Raw genomic sequence first — 15,299 nt, 5'->3', positions numbered from 1 at the left:
CACCCTGTCATCCCGTTTTTGTCGAGGATATCCTTTCTGCAGATGTGCATAATATATTTTTTAAATATTTACAAAAATACTTTTTCAACTTTATTAAATAAAATAAATTAAAAAAAACAATGTTGTTAACGCTTTTGAAGGGAAAAATCATCAGTTAAGTGGTTTTAAACATGTAGCTAAATTATGACAATAGTCACATAATACTCCTGGAGGTTTAATTTTTTACTTTCTTTTTTTCCCCCTCAGTAATTAGCTATAATAATTGGAACTGGGGAGTTATTCAGAGACACATCTAACTGTTTGATTATATGTCTCAGGTTCACCTAGGTGATTACTCAACCTGTCAGCAATTTATTGCTTTGTATACTGACCAATACTGAGCATTAAAGCTTAATTAACAAAGAAAATGAGAATTTAGGATCTGCAGATCACTGTGTGGGAAGATACATGCTGGTGATGTCTTACAGAACTTGACAAAGCATTTATTGAAATCATTATTTAAATAGGAATGCAGTAAACGAAAATATGTTTTTGTAAAATTAAAATGTAGAATACTGCTTTTGTTGGTTATAAGGGAAAATGGATCATTTTTCAGCAATCCCATTTAGAGAGGTGGAACAATGATTTAAGGGGGCATGTAAGCGTGGCCGAAGTATAGTAAAGTTATGTTCAGGCAAACTGCGCTCCATGCTGAGTGCTGACCACACGGAAACACATTTGCACCTTTTTCGAGCCGGGTCAGTTGCAGCTGCTCAACCCCCTGGTGCAAATGTAGATGATTGACATTTGGTTCTAAGCGACTGCATGTCTCTGAAACCCTCCTACTTTTTATAGTAATAATGGCTGCTGCAACTGATGATTCCAACCAGTCCATAGCAATAAAGTAAATTACCATTTGATCTGTTAAAATGGGAAGGCATTGATTTGAACCTAATACATCCATTTTGTCTTTGCACCTTGGGGGTAATTCAGATCTGATCGCTGCTGTGCATTTTCGCACAGCATACGATTAGATCCGAACTGCGCATGCATCTAAGCCGCACTGCACCGGCACATCACAAAGCTGCAAAGGAGATCGCCGGTCAGCGATGGGATTGTGCGAAGGATCCGTTCGCAAGGAGATTGACATGAACAAGGCACTTGTGGGTGGCAACTGACCATTTTCCGGGAGTGTCTGGAAAAATGCAAGCGGGCTCAGGAGTTTTGAGGGAGAATGTCTGACGTCAGCTCTGGCCCCCATCAGGAGGATTCAATTGCAGCGGCTGAGTAAGTCCTGGGCTGCGCAGAGACTGCACAAACTGATTTTTGTGTAGCTCTGCTAACGAAGCAAAAAACACAGCCCAGCGATCAGATCTGAATTACCCCCCTTATCCTCAGTATCTTTTACATGGTAAATGCTACTTTACTAGCATAGGCAAAACTAGAGATCTGGCAATGGGTGGTCCCAGTTTTAGCTCAGTGTCAGAATATCTATCTATCTATCTATCTATCTATCTATCTATCTATCTATCTATCTATCTATCTATCTATCTATCTATCTATCTGTCTGTCTATCTATCTATCTATCTATCTAATATATATATATATATATATATATATATATATATAGGGAGGAATAGTGGAGAACAGCGCCTATGTGAATCTATTAGAACACAGGGATCGGAATTATATTTTTCTTCCCAAACCCTTTTACACAACACACCTTATATGTGAAAATAAGTGGCAGCTCTTACACAGTGTATAGATAAAGATAAAAAATGGAGTAAGTAAAAGCGCCTACTAGTGTCGGTACAAAACCTGTGCAATCAGGTGAAATTAAAACAGTAATTGACAACTTAGCTTTCAAATACTTTCAGGCTGATGACTCTTAGAAGCAGGGCATGTGAAAAAAGATCAAAACAACATAGTGTGTACTGTTTTTTTTTTTTAAAACAATGAATTTCTACAACAGCTCAAAGGTTTAGGAATTTTGCTAATTCCAATAATTATTCAGAGAGCATATAAAAAATAAACAGTAGCAAGTTTAATAAACAGAGTCCTGCCACAAATGCAGGTAATAGACATATAAGAGATTAATAAAAGACAATTCATCTGGACTTCCGGTGGGCGGGGCATCCAGCATGGCCGCTTTTTAATCTCTCTCTGCACAGGGGCTCAAGTAATCTGTAACATTCCTCCTCTCCCTACCTCCTTGGGAATACTTGCCATATGGGAGTGTGTTCCCCATGTGCTGAGGAACAATTTGCTACCCTACTCGCCCCTGTGGACCTATTATTCACCGAAGTAAAGCCGTTTATATAGATGGCGTGGATGGCTGCCTGCTTCTGGCGCGAACCTCGGGGGAAACGCGCCTGAAGATTCGGAGCGCCGATCATCCTGTTCCCTTCTCCCCCTCTACGCCCTCGTATTGCTGACCCACTCCATCTAAGGGGATAAAGCAAGGGGAGCCTCTCAGGGTACCTCGGGAGGAGACGTCCCCGCTGTGGAAGCCCGACTTGCAACCCGTGGATTCCCGGGGCTGATCTCTGGTGGCTTGGACTGCAGGAAGGAGGGCATTGCCACCGAAGCATCGCCGCGGGGTAGACTGACCTCTGCAAAGTTGCTGTCCGCCGGGCGGGAAGGTCCTCCTGTGCCCTGTCGCCTCTCTCCATCGGGGACTGGAGCGCAGCATAAGCTCCCCCCCTGCCGTGTGCTGAGTCCGCTACACAGTGGAAGCCCAGCTGGGAGGGCTGTGTCAGCTGGGACTCTGCTTCTGTGCCGCCGGCGGTGCCTGTAGAAACCGCAGCGGATGAGTGTTGGTTTCGGCTGCTAACATCCCTCATACGCCCCCCGAACGGACACCACCAGGCCCGCTACGGCTGCTGTTATATGTTTCTGCCTATGTCCTCACGAGCGGGCGCCGGAGCTGCCGGGATGGCAGGGGTGCAGTGCGGCTGCTAATCCGTCCCTGCCTGAACAAGGATCATAGTGTCCCCCTCCCTGTCCGTGCTGCTGAGGCTCGCTGATATCTGTTCCTGCTGCTGACGTCTGGGGGAGCCTGGGGCTGCAGTTTCCGAGCCCACTTGCTGGCTGATGGTCCTGGGGGTGCCTATATACCCACAGCCTCTACCCATGTGCATGACCCTGCGGGCACGCTAGGTCCATCGCATTCCTGTGTGGACTCTGGGATTGTAGCTGGTGCGGGGTGGTTATTGCAGCTTCGCGGACATCTGAGGCTGCCTAAAAGGACCAGACTTCTTTATATCCTGCGTCTGCTGGGATTGTAATCAGGGCCATTGGTGTGAGGTCCCTATTGGATACGGAGTTATTGCTTACCCGCAGCTGCTGTCAGGCTTCCTCCGCTGTACATTGTGCCTGAGTCTCCTTTAACTGCCGTGCCACGGGAGACTCTGCGGCCGCCGACCCCTGTTGCTCCGACTCTTACAGGGTGCACGCGGGTGATTGATGGGCCCAACCTAGACAACGCGTGAGACGATCACTTATAACCATCGTGGAACAGCCGCTGTTTGGATGCTGTGGGTTTCCCCTATCTGGTGACTCTGCTTTCTGACTAGCCCTTACCTTCGGAACTTTGCTTTCAAAGTTGATACCAGCAATATAATGTCAGTGGTGAGGTAACTGTCTGGAGAACCTGGCTCTCGGAGTGTTGCCCTCCTTTCTATTTGCTACATCGGATTGCAATATTAGTTTTGTGGTTGGGGTATTTACAGTTTAGTGGCCTCCAGTACTGCATTATCTCTATGCCTAAGATTGCTGTATATTACTTAATGTGCTTCTGATTCCATTGATTCCATTTGTTATATACTGACACTAATCATTCAACTATAGTCTAATACCACCACATAAGGAGCGTTTTGTACAACATAGTGTTTGGCAACCCCTGATTGTTTATAACCTTGCTATTTAGCTAACTTCTATATGACGTTTGTTATTTTTCTGCTTCAAAGTATTCGGTGTGAGATCATTTTCTTCTCCTCTTCGCCCGCTGTGGCCTAAATGTGACGTTTGTTATTTTTATTCGATATTTCCATTCTGTATAGCTTGGTATCTCAAATTGTTTTCAAGATATAGATTTGCACCCAAGTTGGGATCCCCCATGCGTGTTGCGGTATGCTCTAGATAATAGGTTTGGTCTAGCACCTCCGCCCGAGCTCTGTATGTAACTGCTTCTGTATCTTTGCCACTGTACATATTAGGGGAAACAATACTTAGAGGTGACATTGACTGCCCCATTTTTCACCCTCTGGGGTATGGACAAATACCTCGACAAGACCATGCCCCCGAAACAGACCAACACTTCCTATAAGGGGGGAAGGGGGAAAAAGCCCCTCCCTAAATCAGGTCCACCCTCCCCAGTTGGACACGGGTCGGAACCACCTAATTTGCCCAGTGACAAAACCCCTCCTCTAACGGCCAAAGAGATTTCTGATTTTCTCATGCCCCTACTTGATAGGCGATTTGACGACCTTCAGGCCCGCTTAGAATCGGGCCTGGCTCGCATAGACTCTCATGCAATGCGTCTTACCGCGTTGTAAACGAGACTGGGAGACACTGAGGACCTGGTCCAATCCTGTCAGGCGGGGATAGCTTCCCAGCATACCTATATACAGCAACTGCAGGATAAAGTCGAGGACCTGGAGAATAGATCTCGTAGGAATAACCTTCGATTTATAGGTGTTCCGGAGTCCTTGATGGGCCAGGCCCTCTCCTCATATCTTTCTGTAGACCTCCCAAACTCGTTGGGAATTATAGACGATATGGAAATCCCACATCTCGAAAGAGTCCATAGGTTGGGTGCGATGCAGGACGGAGCGCGGCAGCGCTCGCGACCGGTCATTGCTCGCTACCTTGATTATAGAGCCAAAGAATAGGTTCTCTCAGCCTACCGTAAAACTAGAGAACTGTTGGTCAAAGGTCACAAAATCTTTATATTCCAAGACTTCTCAGTTGCAGTGGCTCAGAAACGAAAGGAATTCTCTGAAGTTTGATCTTATCAGGCTTGCTCTGTTGTACCCAGCAAAATTACGGGTCACAGAGAACGGTAATCAGGTGTTTTACACGGACCCGAAAGTGGCGAAATCTCACTTTCTGACTCATAAATCCCCATCAAAATCACCTGATGGATAGAGTGTTGGTCGGGAGGGAACAACGGGTTGATTATATCAGGAACTCCCGCCTCGGGCGGATATGTGCTAGCCATAGATTGGCGCAGTTTTCAGTTTATAGATAATATAATACTATACTATAAGTGTTCACCTTAATAATTTAATACTTATTTTTATGGATTTACGTGTGCGCACCACTGGACTCAGTTGGTGCCCACTATGGTTTTGGAAGTTGAGAAAATGTTGGAAAAAGGAGTTATGAGTCATCATGGTTCATTATTGTTGCTTCACACATTAGGACTGTGTTATAGATTTTATGTCATGCTGGTGTTTGTATGGTTGAAATTGCTGATGTCCTGGCGACCTTGGTGTGGGAGGGGGGCCACCGCTGTCCGCCTGAATTTATTGATTACCAGTCAAGTTTCACATTGCCCTGAGGGGATTGGGTAGCCATGCCATCTGTAGATCCTTCCTCAGATGAGGTACTACCCCCAAAGCCAATACAATTCATTTCCTGGAATGTAGGGGGACTTAACTCCCCAATCAAGCAACAACGTGTGACCGCACATCTCAAACGTTTCCACCCAGATATTATTTTCTTACAGGAGACCCACTGGCTGGTGGGGGAGGAAAACGTCCTGAAGGCACCATGGCTTGGCCCCTGTATAGCTGCCCCATTTCGAACAAAGACCAGAGGGGTAGCGATACTTTTTCAGAAAAACCTACCTGTTACTATCCTATCAGAAATCATAGATCCCGAAGGCAGGTACATCATTATGGACATAGAGCTTTTTCATACCAAATACACACTTGTCAATTTATACGCCCCCAATGTCAATACACATACATTTATTCAGGACTTTGCCCACATTCTTTTAAGCAGAACTAACTACTCCTTGATAGTGGGAGGGGACTATAACATGGTGGACGACCCCACAGTTGACAGATCACCAAGTGTGCCGAGAACTACTGACTCTCAGAGCAGGCATCTACTGGCCTTTCGAGACTCACTGGACCTCTCTGACCCATGGAGATTGCTGCACCCGACTGACAGGACACATACCCATTTGTCGCTAGCACATAGAACCTTGTCTCGTATTGACAGGTTTTTGATAGCTGATGACTTAGTACCCCAGATCGCAAGGGTAGACATACACGATATATTGATCTCTGATCATGCCCCCGTCACGCTAGCGCTGGCCCATCCCCATATGCACCCGACAGATCGTATTTGGCGGTTCCCGCAATATTTGGCAAATTCAGAGGACTTTAAATCATACCTAACCTATCATTGGACCAATTACGTTGATGACAACATAGAATATTGGGACAAGCCCGAGATTTTCTGGAATGCCTCAAAGGCAGTGATGAGGGGTCATATTATTAGTTATGTCTCTCGGAAGAAAAGAGACTCTAAATTGGAATACACAATGTTAAAAGCTTCTATGTCCAGGACTTTCCAAACATACACTGCTAACCCTACCGAGACTACTCTTGACGAATACAAACAGGCCAGGCGCCTTCTTGAAACCTACTTAGCCACCCAAGCGAAACATTCCTTAGACTACACTAAAAATAAATTCTACAGATGGGGCAATAAGGCTGGTAGATTATTGGCGGTCATCTCTAAACCTCCCCAAAAACGTCATGTTATAACTACCATACATCACCCCAGGACCGGTCGGGTTATCACAAAGTTGCAGGAAATAGTAGAACAATTCCATTCCTACTTCCAGTCCTTGTTCCAATCGACACAAATAGACACTGAAACACAAACACAGTTGCTCACGGATGACGTGCTGCCCCCTCTGACCAGAGACCAGAGAGAAGCCCTTATGGGTCCAATAACGGCGGAGGAAATTAACGCCGCCATCTCTAACTTGCCCCATGGTAAGTCCCCGGGCCCATACGGTTTATCGGGTGATTATTACCGCATGTTACAGGCCCAAATTGTCCCCTCCTTACTGGAACTGTTTCATGCAATACACGAACGGAATTCCCCATCCCCGCTTTTTAATGAAGCTTTTATTACACTTATCCCTAAACCTGGCAGGGACTCTAGTGTCCTCTCCTCCTACAGTCCAATTAGTCTCCTAAATGTAGATTACAAACTTCTAGCCAAAATTATGGCAACGAGACTCCAATCCATCCTTCCTGATATTCTCACCACAACACAGATGGGTTTTGTGACTGGCAGACATGCGGTTAAGGCTATCCGCACGGCACTGGCGGCGGTGGCGGCATCCCAGTCTCCCTGCACAGACTCAAAACATGCTCCTTAGCCTCGACGACAATAAGGCTTTCGACATGGTACTATGGCCACACTTATTTACTGTGTTGGAGAAAAGGGGGTTTGATGTGAGTTTTATTAACTATATACGATATATCTACAGCACTCCATCCGCCTCACTCCTAATTAACGGAATCAGAGGTCAACGTTTTTTCCTGGAATGGGGAACCCGTCAGGGATGCCCTTTATCGTCCCTCCTATTTAACTTGGCCCTTGACCCACTGCTTAGAACATTGCAGGATTGGTCTGTTTTTAGAGGGATAAAAGTGGGTAGTCAGGAAATTAAACTCTCAGCCTTTGCTGACGACATCCTCCTTTATATTTCGGACCCTGAGTGTTCCCTAGCTCAGATCATGGACAGGATTACTTCATTTGGCCGCATATCGGGTTTTAGTATTAATATGGACAAATCGAGGGCCCTGTTGTTGTATGGCACTGTGACATGTCCAACTTGGGCCACACGTTTCCCCTTTCATTGGGTGTCCACATATATCACCTACCTGGGTATTAGTGTCCCACGGTATATTTCAGAACTCTATAAAATCAACGTACATAAGGTATTACACACCTTGACCGATGATGTCAAGAAATGGGAACGCCTTCCACTGTCATACCTTGGAAGGGCCAATCTTCTGAAAATGGTGGCAATACCTCGCCTACTATACCCCTTGCAAACACTTCCCATACTGTTGACGAAGCAGGACTCACAGCAGATTAATAAACTTATTAGAACCTTCATATGGAAGGGGGGCCGAGCTCGTATCGCGCTACGTAAGCTTACTCAGCCTAAATCCAATGGGGGTATTAATTTCCCAGATGTGGTGGTTTATAACAACGCTGCTCTTTTGAGACACTTGAGGGACTGGTTGCAAAACAGCTCTATTTACACAAATACATCCCTCGAACAAAGCTTCCTTCCGACTGTAGCCTTGACATGTTTCCTCCATCAGCATGACTGGGAAATACCTGAACACATTCGATCTAACCCTCTTCTATGGTCTACCAGGAAGATGTGGCACATACTGCGACACAATGCGAAACTAAACCCGTATTACTCCCTACATCTACCCCTAATTAAAAACCCAGACTTCTTAGACGGCATGGCTGCTCACCCCTTCCAGACTTGGAGGGAGGGGGGCATAACATCAATTCGCTCACTAGTGGCAGTGGGAGACCGCCGCCCGCTCACCCTTTCAGAGGCCTCGGCGAGGCATGAGGTGATTGTCTCATCTTCCCTTCCATATCTACAGACACAATTCTATGTCAGACATGTCCTCGCACATTTTGCGGATGGGGACTGGACCAACTCCCTGGATAGCCTCTTAACACATCCGGTACCGAGATATAAGGCCATTTCCATCCACTACACTTTCTTGAGAAAAATATTAGATCACGCTAGCGTGGGGGGCGGCATGTACTCTTGGTTGGCTCACTTTCCTGATCTGACCATACCAACTATGGAAAAATCGCTACTCTACTCCAGAAAGGTCCTCCCGGCAAGCATGTACACTGAGTTGTTTCTTAATGTATATCATAACACCTACTTATCCCCACTACGGCGCTTCCACATGGGAGCGACCGACTCGCACTCTTGTCCAAAATGTCATCAGAGTGAAGCAGACACTTTTCACTGTCTGTGGACATGCCCGATTGTGCAATACTTCTGGCACCTGGTTAGGAGATATGCGGAGGCAAATCTAATTACCCACGTGCCCTTCACCCCTGAATGGGCAGTCTTGGGCATTATTGATCCTGCCCTCCGCATGCCATCGGAATGCAAAAAACTACTGATAACCCTAAGCGCTGCGGGGAAAAAGACTATACTACAGGGTTGGATAGATAGTACACCGCCACAGATACCACTATTCCTAAACAAGTTACATCATATCTTTAGGATGGACTGGGTGGAGGCTATTGTAGACAGGGGTAAACAAGTGGAACGATTCTTCCACCTGTGGGAATCCTACATCCCCACCCTGCCCCTTACCACACGCCTAAACATTCATAGCAGCCTCAAAAACACCACATGGTACCTAACTAGACTGGCCACACAGGAACAACCGGTGTCCCTGGTCTAGGTGTGGATGGCTGTGGCGGTCTCCCTCTGGGTTGCTTATATCATGTACGTTAACTCTAGCGTGATTACTGTAAACCTTTCTTTTTGGAAGAATAATGTCTTAACCGACGATTAATGTAGACACTGTTGACGTATACTACTTGATCCTAATGTTTGTGTATTATAACCTTATGATTTATGTGCTCTTTGTGACTTTCATGATGACTCAATAAAAAGTTATTTAAAAAAAAAAGACAATTCATCTGTCCATAAATGCAGGTAGCACACGTACAGAATTAAAAAGTAAGAACAGCTTATCTGCCCGCATAGGGGAGTCCAGAGGTAAGCTGCAAATCTCTGCCTCACATATACAAGTATCAGACATTCAGTGATCAAATTTAAGGCAATTCATCTGTTCAAAAGTGCAGGTAGCACACGTACAGGATTGAATAGTAAAAAACAGCTTATCTGTCCGCATGGAAGGAGTCCGAGGGGTAGGTAGCCAGTCCCTGGCCCAACGCGTTTCGTCCTATTGTGTGGACTTCATCAAGGGGATGGTGATTATGGGAAAAAGCAGGATATTTATAGTGCTAACAGGTGATCACATGTTAGACATATGGATGTGACATCACTTCCTATTTAGGAAAGTGTGAGAATATAATAAAAAAACTCAAATAATTAATCTTAGCAATAGGCTATAGGGAAAGTGAAATAGGAGCAAGTGAGACAGTATTGTAGATTACATAAATATAAAGATAATGAAGGAAAGTAGTAAACGGACGGCGGTGGAACACAAAAATACTTCACTTCTGCCTCCGGTGGCTGTGGAACGCATAGTGTATCACCTCCACTGAATACGTGGAATGGAATCTAGAAGTGACTGAGAGACAAAATAGATCAGCTAGGAACAAGGGAAAGGTGTAATTATACATAGCGGTGAAGTGGAAGGAAATCAAGACTGAGGTGAACCGAACAAATGGTGGGCGGGCGGTGGTGAGGTGCAAGCGTCACTTCTGCCTATAGAGTGGTGAGACGCAGATGCGCCATTTCCGTTATGGAGACGGCAGTGGAGCGAAAGCGTCACTTCCGCCTATAGTGCTGGTGAGAAGCATGTACACCTTGACAAAGGGACCTGCGTGTCCCGAAACGTTGGTTTAAGATGGTGTTGTGAATACACTTTTCTATTTTTGATTAAGACGCTGAGTGCAGCTTCTTCTTCCTTGTTTGTTTATATATATATAAATATATATATATACAGTATATGTATGTATATATATATATATATATATATATATATATATATTATACAGAGAGCCCAGCACTCAATTTACTAAGTTCACTCATCTCAATACATAAGTACATAAATAAATAATGGAGTTATAGTTCATGGATTGTACAATGCATTTAAGCTTGCAGCCCAACATCAAGGGACTCCATCTAACTACAAGTTAGACAGAGTCAGGGGTGGATTGGGATGGAAAACCAGCCCAGGAAATTTATGGAAGCAGTCCTAATGGGGGTGCGGTCTGATAAGTGGGTGGGGTCTGATGATGGGGACTGAAACCCTCCTCATAAGGTCTAATTGTACGCAATTGTATCTATCCTTGTGTCTTTTTTGATGCAGTTGTGTCTGAGAGTAGGGTCCCTTGGTGTTGGGCTCAAGCTTAAATGCACTGTACAACCCATGAAATAAGACTCCATTTTTTATTCATATACTGATGTATTGAGCTGAGTGAGCTTACTATGGTGAGTGCCGGTCTCGCCAGGATTCGAACACGGGATGCACGCATTGCAGGCAGACACTGTAACCATTATGCCACTGCTGGTCTCTCTGTATAATATTATTTAAGCAATGTGTTCACAGGCCACTGAAACCCAGCTTGGGGGTGGTGAGTGTAGGTGTGCACACCATTCCTGGTTATGGTGAGTGCAGTGGTTTCCTGTATATATCAGTAACGTGCGGTGAGGTCAGGGGCTGGGGAGGCACTGCAGCTAAACACCCCCCCCCCCCCCCGGGAAAAAAAAATGCAGTCCCCCCACACCGCTAAAACCAGCACCAGGCAGAACCAGCTAGGGGGGTAATGCCATAGCAGGGGAGACACTCAGTGTGGGGTCCCCTTGCCATGCCATTATACACCCCCCAAACCAGTCAACCCAGGGCTGGTATTCCTCGGAAAGTGGGGCCCCCAAAAAATGAAAATGGGGCCCCCCCTCCCGAGCAATAACCAGCATTGGGCAGATAGCCCAGTGCTATGCCCCGCACCCCTGGTGGTGGTGGGTGCGGGGTTCATTGTATGCTAATACTGTTCTTTACAGGTGGCCTACAGGTCCCAGCAAGCCTGCCCCAGCATGCTGGCACTTGGAGAACCACAAGTGCCAGCATGCCCAGACATAAATGGCCCACTGGCACCTGTAGTCCACCTGTAAAGAATAGTAATATTGTTCTTTACAGGTGGCCTACAGGTCCCAGCAAGCCTGCCCCAGCATGCTGGCACTTGGAGAACCACAAGTGCCAGCATGCCCGAACATAAAGGGCCCGCTGGCACCTGTAGTCCACCTGTAAAGAAAATATAAAAAAAACCCACTACACATACTTTAAAAAAAACCTTTATTAAACAGGGTCTTCACCTGGGGGCGGCGGCCTTTAAGCTCTTTTGCGTGGCCGCCGCCTTCCCAGGGCTTCTGGCGTCTTCACCTGGGGGGGCGCCACCTCCCCAGGGCTTCTGGCGTCTTCCTCCGGCGTCTTCACCTGGGAGGCGGCGGCCTGTAAGCTCTTTTGCATGGCCGCCGCCTTCCCAGGACTTCCAGCATCTTCACCTGGTGGGCGGCGGCTGCTAAGCTCTTTTGCATAGCCACCGCCCATCCAGGACTTCCGGCGTCTTCGGTCTTCAGGAGCTCTTCTCAGCTCCTCCTCCGCCGTCGGACTGACAGCCGCTGCCTCGCGCTGACTTATATAAGTCAGCGGAGGGGGCGGGGCGATGACGCGGCGAGCCATGATTGGCTCGCGGCGGCCGTCTTGAATTTAAAAAATTACGCTGAGGCGCCATTTTTGAAATGAGTACCGCTTCCGCTGCCAAACTCTGCTGAACTGTACGTTCTGCCGCGTCCCGCCGCCCGCATCACCGCCGCCAGCACCTCCGCCGCCCAGCCCGCCGCATCCCGCACCTCCGCCGCCCGCACCTCCACCGACGCCCACACAGTGATTGACAGCGGATCCAGTGATGGATCCGCTGGCCAATCACTGTGGCCTCACTGACAGGGGACGTGCTTTCATAGGTTGAAAGCACGTCCCTGTAGGAAAGCGGCACCTCTAATGGCGCCGCTTTCCCATACAATTTCAATGGGCTTTTGCTGCCCATTGCTAGGCCCCGCCCGCGCCCGCCCCCTGCTCCCATATCTTTTATCAATCACTACGGGAGGCACCACGATCGGTGCCTCCCAAACTGATTTTACACAGTTTAATCATGAGTAAAATAATAAAGAAGATACTTATGTGTCATAAGTATCTTCTTTGTATTATTTTACTCATTAATGACAGGGGAGGCACTGCCTCCCCTGCCTCCCCTGACTGCACGTCCCTGGTATATATATATATATATATATATATATATATAAGCGAAAGCTTCATGCAATGCAAGCCACACATCGGTAATGACTCACGCATCGTAATTACTCACATACTGACTGACTGACTCATCACTAATTCTCTTACTTCCCGAAATGTTAGGAAGCTGAAATTTAACATATGTATTCTGCAGAGGAGAAATAGGAAAACTAAGTAATTAGAATTTTAAAAATCCTCCACTAAGGGGACGAAAAGGGTGTTGACATAATGACTTCATTACCGATGGGTGGCTTGCATTGCGAGAATGATAATGCCAAAACGGACAATCGGATCAAAATTTGGATTGCACCTCCAGTGTGTAGAATTTAATAAACTACAAAAATGCCAAAGCCCTCACTCACTCACTCACTCACTCACTCACTCACTCACTCACTCACTGACTCCTCACTAATTCTCTTACTTTCCAATATGTTAAAAAGATCAATTTTAACTAGAGATGAGCGCCGGAAATTTTTCGGGTTTTGTGTTTTGGTTTTGGGTTCGGTTCCGCGGCCGTGTTTTGGGTTCGACCGCGTTTTGGCAAAACCTCACCGAATTTTTTTTGTCGGATTCGGGTGTGTTTTGGATTCGGGTGTTTTTTTAAAAAAACCCTAAAAAACAGCTTAAATCATAGAATTTGGGGGTAATTTTGATCCCAAAGTATTATTAACCTCAAAAAACATAATTTACACTCATTTTCAGCCTATTCTGAACACATCACACCTCACAATATTATTTTTAGTCCTAAAATTTGCACCGAGGTCGCTGTGTGAGTAAGATAAGCGACCCTAGTGGCCGACACAAACACCGGGCCCATCTAGGAGTGGCACTGCAGTGTCACGCAGGATGGCCCTTCCAAAAAACCCTCCCCAAACAGCACATGACGCAAAGAAAAAAAGAGGCGCAATGAGGTAGCTGACTGTGTGAGTAAGATTAGCGACCCTAGTGGCCGACACAAACACCGGGCACATCTAGGAGTGGCACTGCAGTGTCACGCAGGATGTCCCTTCCAAAAAACCCTCCCCAAACAGCACATGACGCAAAGAAAAAAAGAGGCGCAATGAGGTAGCTGTGTGAGTAAGATTAGCGACCCTAGTGGCCGACACAAACACCGGGCCCATCTAGGAGTGGCACTGCAGTGTCACGCAGGATGTCCCTTCCAAAAAACCCTCCCCAATCAGCACATGATGCAAAGAAAAAGAAAAGAAAAAAGAGGTGCAAGATGGAATTATCCTTGGGCCCTCCCACCCACCCTTATGTTGTATAAACAAAACAGGACATGCACACTTTAACCAACCCATCATTTCAGTGACAGGGTCTGCCACACGACTGTGACTGATATGACGGGTTGGTTTGGACCCCCCCCAAAAAAGAAGCAATTAATCTCTCCTTGCACAAACTGGCTCTACAGAGGCAAGATGTCCACCTCATCTTCACCCTCCGATATATCACCGTGTACATCCCCCTCCTCACAGATTATCAATTCGTCCCCACTGGAATCCACCATCTCAGCTCCCTGTGTACTTTGTGGAGGCAATTGCTGCTGGTCAATGTCTCCGCGGAGGAATTGATTATAATTCATTTTAATGAACATCATCTTCTCCACATTTTCTGGATGTAACCTCGTACGCCGATTGCTGACAAGGTGAGCGGCGGCACTAAACACTCTTTCGGAGTACACACTTGTGGGAGGGCAACTTAGGTAGAATAAAGCCAGTTTGTGCAAGGGCCTCCAAATTGCCTCTTTTTCCTGCCAGTATAAGTACGGACTGTGTGACGTGCCTACTTGGATGCGGTCACTCATATAATCCTCCACCATTCTATCAATGTTGAGAGAATCATATGCAGTGACAGTAGACGACATGTCCGTAATCGTTGTCAGGTCCTTCAGTCCGGACCAGATGTCAGCATCAGCAGTCGCTCCAGACTGCCCTGCATCACCGCCAGCGGGTGGGCTCGGAATTCTGAGCCTTTTCCTCGCACCCCCAGTTGCGGGAGAATGTGAAGGAGGAGATGTTGACAGGTCGCGTTCCGCTTGACTTGACAATTTTGTCACCAGCAGGTCTTTCAACCCCAGCAGACCTGTGTCTGCCGGAAAGAGAGATCCAAGGTAGGCTTTAAATCTAGGATCGAGCACGGTGGCCAAAATGTAGTGCTCTGATTTCAACAGATTGACCACCCGTGAATCCTTGTTAAGCGAATTAAGGGCTGCATCCACAAGTCCCACATGCCTAGCGGAATCGC

This window comes from Pseudophryne corroboree, chromosome 11 (assembly GCF_028390025.1).
Source record: "Pseudophryne corroboree isolate aPseCor3 chromosome 11, aPseCor3.hap2, whole genome shotgun sequence".
NCBI classification, from domain to species: Eukaryota; Metazoa; Chordata; class Amphibia; order Anura; family Myobatrachidae; genus Pseudophryne; species Pseudophryne corroboree.
This window is presented reverse-complemented; position numbering follows the sequence as displayed.